Source organism: Dipodomys ordii, unplaced genomic scaffold (genome assembly GCF_000151885.1).
Source record: "Dipodomys ordii isolate 6190 unplaced genomic scaffold, Dord_2.0 Scaffold85, whole genome shotgun sequence".
Classification (NCBI taxonomy): domain Eukaryota; kingdom Metazoa; phylum Chordata; class Mammalia; order Rodentia; family Heteromyidae; genus Dipodomys; species Dipodomys ordii.
The window spans coordinates 4,251,807-4,258,652 of record NW_012267301.1 but is presented as its reverse complement, the minus strand read 5'-3'; the positions used below and the strand labels follow the sequence as shown (position 1 = coordinate 4,258,652).

At 36.6% G+C, this 6,846-nt stretch overlaps 1 pseudogene; it reads left to right on the top strand.

Annotated features, from left to right (window-relative positions):
- Positions 1-5,349: 5,349 nt before the first annotated feature.
- LOC105992569 lies at positions 5,350-6,540 on the top strand (annotated as a pseudogene).
- The last annotated feature ends 306 nt before the right edge of the window (positions 6,541-6,846 follow it).

The window sequence follows — 6,846 nt, the reverse complement described above, 5'->3', positions numbered from 1 at the left end:
ATTTAATATTTTCACTTCAAATGCTTGTTTACCACAAAATCACATCAAAAGCAGCAGCTTTTGAGTCTGTCACTTGACAGACTCAAAGGCCTAGTCCTGATTTTTTTTAAGGTTTAAAAATAGGATAGGGCAGCCTGACAGCAGGAGGGGCTCCACAATGCTCCACATCAGAGGCCGAGCCCTGTGGGGAAGGGAAATAGACTTCACTATACTAGTTCAGCAGTCACCATGCGAACAACCACAGGGGAGGGAGATGGGCAAAATTGAGTATTGCCACTATATTATTTACTAAAATGTCCAATAAAGCAGCAAAGACGTGCCAAGGAACTAGGAAGTCAAACATATACTGGAGAAAGTATGGATAAAGGAAATGCCTACCCAGCAACCAGGTGTCAGATTGAACAAAACCTTCAAGAAACATGTCCAAAAAGGCCATGATTATAAAGAAGCAAGGTAAGATATGTTGTCAATATCACATCAGATAGAAAAAAATAATATTAAAAAAGAGAGAAATGAGCTTGGTGCAGATCGATCAGACTTACAATCCTAGCTACTTAGGAGGCTGAGATCCAGAAGATTATGGTTTAAAAGTCAACCATGGCAGAAAAGTCTTGGTTATTTTGGAGCCGAAAAGGAAATGAGCTGGAGGCTGGATCTAGTGAGGTAGAGAGCCAGGTGAATGAGCAAGCCAAGCAAGCACAGGCCCTGAGATCAAACCCCAGTAGGAGAGAGAGAGAAACAGAGGGACAATGAGAATCAAATGGAAATTCTGAAATTTAAAGTACAATAACAAAAATGAAAATTTCACTAAAGGAGCTCACTATTAAATTTAGTGCCAGAAAAAAAAAAAGACTTAGCCTGCACAAAGACAAACGTACAGAGATTTTACACTCCAACAAACAGAGAGATAAAAAAAGAAAGGAGGATAAACTGAGCCCAGATTCTGAGAAAAATGTGGGAGACCATATGCCCTCAGAATCAGTAGCATAAATGTAGAAACCTTCAGATACATCATTTTCTCAGCACTGAAAGTCAAAGACAGGAGGAAATCTTGAGAGCCTGAGGTAAAAATGATGCATCACTTGAAAAGAAACTTAAATGAGATGTCTTCTCATAAGAACAAAAAATACTATAAGACAGGGGGATGGCATACTCAAACTGTTAAAGGAAAATAAAAAGCTGTCAATCAATGAGAAAAGCTATAGAGCCAGAAAAGGTATATTTAAAAAAATTACACTGAAATAAGGACATTTCTAAATTAACTGAGAAAAATTGCTGCTTGCAGACCATTTTAAGCAATAAAGGAAGTCTTTCAGGCTGAAAGCAAGTAACTGCAGACAGAAAATCTGTACAAAGAAAGATTACCAGTAAAGATAATTACATAACTCTAAATTATAATATAAATGTACATTCTTTTTCTTCCCTCTATTAGCTGATTTTAAAAGCAATTTCCTTAAATAATATGGATAGTATGTATTGTTGGACCTGAAAATATAGAAATGTGATTCATTTACCAACAGAAAATCCATAAAAGAAGTAAATGAGATCAAGCTATATTTTGTTAAAAGAACAAGTATGCATGCTAACTTGAATCCACAAGAACAATTGAGGGCACACAAAAGGATAAGTAGAAGGAGAACCAGAACAAAGGCTGGGAATGTACATTACCTTCTTATAAAGTAACAATTATAAAAAGGTATTTTTGTGTTTGTATCACTTACAGATGCAGTATCTATCACCATAATACTGTAAGAAAAAGAGAAAAGAATTGGAATTATTTAGAAGTAACACTTCTATATATAATTGGAATTAAGTTGATTATACCTCTGAAGCTATTTTTGATCAATTCAGATTTATAAAGCTTAATGGAACCACTAGGGAAATAACTCAGAAAACAAGTAGTCATTGATAATACTCAAATGCTACATTAGAAAATATTCACCTAGTATAACAGAAACCCTGAAGAAAAGACAGAGGGGGGAAAAAGTCATTAGGAGCAGAGAATATAAAAATATAAAATGACAGACACAATCCAACTGCTGTATAATATCATTAAATGTAAATGGATTAAACAGTTCAACCAAATCAAAAGGCAGAGATTGTCAGACTAGCTTAACAAAATAATGCCTACAATATGCTTTGAGCAGAAAATATACTTTAGAATTTCAGATGATATGTTTTCACCTTAAGATTATGGCAGACAAGAAAGTTGGCTTCCATCACATTTCCCAAACATTTTAAAGGAATTCCTAGCCAGAGCAATTTTTTAAAGAAAGGTATTAAAAGCATCCAGATTAGAAAGAAAGAAATAAAACTATTCACTGATAAAATTTTCTATATAAAAACCTGAAGGACATTAGGCCCTGAGTTCAATCCCCAACACTAAAAGCAAAAACAAAAACAAACAATAAAACAAAAAAACCCTATTAAAAGTAGGCTTGGAGCCTGTAACCCTAGCTGCTCATGTTGATATCCATGGATGAAGGTTCGAAGCCAGCCTGGATAGGAAAGTCCATGAGACTTTTATCATCAAGTAGTCACCAAAAAGCCAGAGGTGGCCCCAGTGGTAGAACTCTGACCTTCAACAGAAAAGCTAAGTGAGGTTGTGTCAAGCACCAATAGAGCCACAATTAATTAATTAATTAAGACTAACACAAAATTCAGCAAATCTGAAAATACAGTATGAACACCCCAAAATCAACTGTATTTCTATATACTTCCAATGAACAATCAAAAACTGAAATCGAAACAAATTTAATTCACAATCCCATAAAGCATTAACTATTTATGAACAAATGTATTAAACGATATGTAAAATAATACTATGAAAAGTTTTAAACACTGTTGGAATCAAATGTAAACTATTTAAATGAGTTATAAGCATCCTGGGTTCATCAATCAGAAGACTGAATATTTCTTTTAATTGAAGAACAAAATCAGTTCCATTGCTTGGCAGAGTCTTACCTAACTTCTCTGCACATTATCATGATGTGTCCAAGGTTCATGAAGAATTACCGAGTTCAAAATAATCAAAATAATATTTTAAAAGAAAGGAGTAGGAGGACTCATACTGCCTCATTTAAACAGTCATTACAAAACAATAACCCAGATGCTCCACTAATCGCAAGCATGCATGTTGATGGCCTAAAACAAAAAGTCAGAAATGGACTTGTGTCTGGGGTCAACTGATTTTAAATAAGGATACCAAAATTATTCAATGTACAAAAGAGAAGTGTTTTAAAAAGTAGTTCTGGAACAACTGGCTAGAATTCAGGGCCTGGACCCTATCCTTGAGCATTTTATTACTTTTTTAAATCTCAAAGCTAAGCCGCAGCTCCACTTCTGGCTTTATTTTTATTTATTCATTTTTTGGGGGGTGGTTAATTTGAGATAAGAGTCTTATAGACTTTCCTGACTGGGCTGGTTTCAAACCATGATTCTCTTAAGCAGCTAGAATTGAGAGGCATAAGCCACTGGTGCCCGGATGAAAATGTACTCTTAAAGTTGATATAGAATGTCTATGCACCCACTAGTCCTGAGCAGGGAGGGTTATGACCTCAGGAGCTGGGTGCTGTCCTCAGCTTTTTCACTGAAGGCTGGCCTCTCTACTACTTAGCCACAGCTCCACTTCTGGTATTTTGGCAGTGGAATGGAGATAAGAATCTCACTGACTTTCCTGACTGAGCTGGCTTTGAACTTTGATCCTCAGATATCAGCTGCCTGAATAACTAGGAGTACAAGTGTAAGCTGATGACAGCTGTGCTGTTTTACTTCTCTATATCCATACACTCATTTTTCCAGACCCTAGAGACAAGACCAGACCCAGGTGTTGCAGTTTTCTGATATCACTTGAGAGAAAAACTACCAAGATGGACCAAGAATTATTACTTCCTTCTAAAAGTTCTCTGCTTCATTTTAAGAAGAATTTTGGAATGTTTTCCTTTGGTGATTTGTTTTGGAAAGGGACCGAAAAATGGCAGCACTTCACTTTCAGAAATAATGTTGGGCTGGGGAAATTAACCATTGCAATAGATTGCAAAAGACGAAGTCTGTTAGGGAGGTGTGTGTAGAATACCATTATTTGCAGATGGTAGAGTGCCTAGTTAAAACAAGAAAGTCAACTAAAATATTTCAGTGAAGTGATCAAATAGAAAGGCTTTTTAAAATAATCTACTGGTCAGCATAATGTTGTATTTAATAAATGTTTCTGTTAAGTGCAGTAGAATTGCAAATTGCTTTACTAATAGAAATTCAGTGCTAAATTTAGCACTCAACTATTGCTAATGATTAATATCTAAGAAGTATTGCCTTTGTATAATACTAAATACTAAATAATATTTCATCGTTATGCTTTAATATTTTTACTGCTTTGAGTTCCTTTGGGAAGGGAAATTGTTGTTGGTTTAGAAGTGTTTTTACTCAGCAAACCAACACCTCAGGCACATACTATGATCTGGTAAAAATTCAAGGGCAGATAACTAGGTGGCTATATATAATAGCCCCTTCCCTCTGTTCTGAAAAAGTGGAGCTGAAGACAAGTTCTACCTGAGTTCAAGACAGTAAATTATGCATTCACTCATCTAGTCATTTACTTATTTATTCAGTCAAATTCTTTTTTTATTTTATTTTATTTGTGTTGGGACATGTGACTATGCACTTGTTGGTAGATGCAAATGTTTTAAAATTATAAATTGTAATAATCTATTGTATGCTTCTCTCTTCCTTAAAAAAATTGTAGCTGGTTTCAGAATAAAAGCTATTAAGTTTATGCCTTCTGTATGGTAGCTGAATCCTTTTACCACATATTATCTTAAAGAAATTAATTATAAACCTTAGTTTCCCCATAATTTAAATAATTCTCCAATAATTTTAAAGAAATTATTTCATTTATTTAACTTGTAGGATTCTTTTGTGAGAGCTAAAGACAAAGATGAATGTTTAGTTGTGCCCAATTCAAAATTACTGCTTTTTTATGAAGTGTGTTTGAGAAATTATTAAAGTAGATAGCATATTTAGTATAATCCATACTACAAGTTCATTGTGAGCATATGTTACTCATACCCATATTTGCTGCCAGGCAATGAGAGCTCAAGATGGACTAAATAGAGGGTATTAAACAAGATTTCTAGGTTAGGCAGCTGACAGCGTCCCTCCTGACATTTATTTTGCATTCTAGCAAATCCTATTGATGCATCCGAGATCAGTAAGTGATGGCATACATCCTCCTGCAGGGAACAAAAACAAACTTTCCAGAACGCTCAGAGAGAGGTTGGAGGAACAGGGCTGCCCTAACTGCATACAGCTCCTTCCTGCTCTGCCACTGACCCCAGCCTGCTCACCAGCTAGAGAATGGTGAGAGAAAGGACTTACTATGATGTTTTGAGAGTCAAACCCAATGCCACTCAGGAAGAACTGAAAAAGGCTTACAGGAAACTACCCTTGAAGTACCACCCTGGTAAGAATCCAAATGAAGGAAAAAAGTTTAAACAGATTTCTCAAGCTTATGAGCTTCTCTCTGATGCCAAGAAAAGAGAATTATATGACAAAGGAGGAGAACAGGCAATTGAGGAGGGAGGAGCAGGTGGTGGTTTTCACTCACCAATGGACATCTTTGATATGTTTTTTGGAGGAGGAGAAAGGATGCAGAGAGAAAGGTGAGGTAAAAATGTTGTGCATCAGCTTTCAGTTACCTTAGAAGATTCACATAATGGTGCAACAAGAAAACTGGCTCTGCAGAAGAATGAGATTTGTGACAAATGTGAAGGCTAGGGTGGTAAAAAAAAGAGGCAATGGAGTGCTGTCCCAACTGCCACGGTACTGGGATGCAAATACGAATTCATCAGCTAGGACCTGGAATGGTTCAGCAAATTCAGTCTGTGTGCATGGAGTGCCAGGGCCATGGAGAAAGGATCAATCCTAAAGATAGATATAAAAGCTGCAATGGAAGGAAGATAGTTCAAGAGAAGAAGATTCTGGAAGTTCATATTGACAAAGGCATGAAAGATGGCCAGAAGATAACATTCCATGGTGAAGGAGACCAAGAACCAGGATTGGAGCCCGGAGACATCATCATTGTGTTCGATCAGAAGGACCAGGCTGTTTTTACAAGATGAAGACCTTCGCATGTGTATGGACATACAACTGGTTGAAGCATTGTGTGGCATCCCAAAGCCAATCTCCACTCTTGATAACGGAACCATAGTCATCACTTCTCATCCAGGTCAGATTGTTAAGCCTGGAGATATCACGTGTGTGCTAAATGAAGGCATGCCAGTTTATCGATGACCATATGAAAAGAGGCGCTTGATCATTGAGTTTAAGGTAAACTTTCCTGAAAACCATTTCCTCTCTCCTAATAAACTCTCTTTGCTGGAAAAACTCCTTCCTGAGTGGAAGGAAGTAGAAGAGACTGATAAAATGGATCAGGTAGAACTGGTGGACTTTGATCCAAATCAGGAAAGACAGCGCTATTATAATGGAGAAGCTTATGAGGATGATGAACATCATCCTAGAGGTGGTGTTCAGCGTCAAACCTTGTAATGGGGCCAGTGAATAGCACCCACTCCTAGCATTTTAAATGCAGTAGTGAATGAGTGAAGGACTAATCATAATAAGCTCACTACTTGCTATTGTTTTTGGTTGTAATATTCAACTGCAGTAATGTTTTAAACGTTAAATGAAGAATAAACAAATATAAAAGCTCAAAAAAATGTCCACCTACAGGACAAAAGTGACTCAGTCACTCTCAGGAAATGGCTTAGGTAGTGACTCTAATCTTGGGTTATTTGTAGGCTTGAGAGAGAATAAAAGACATCCCCACACCCAAGGAGGATTAGCCACAAATCA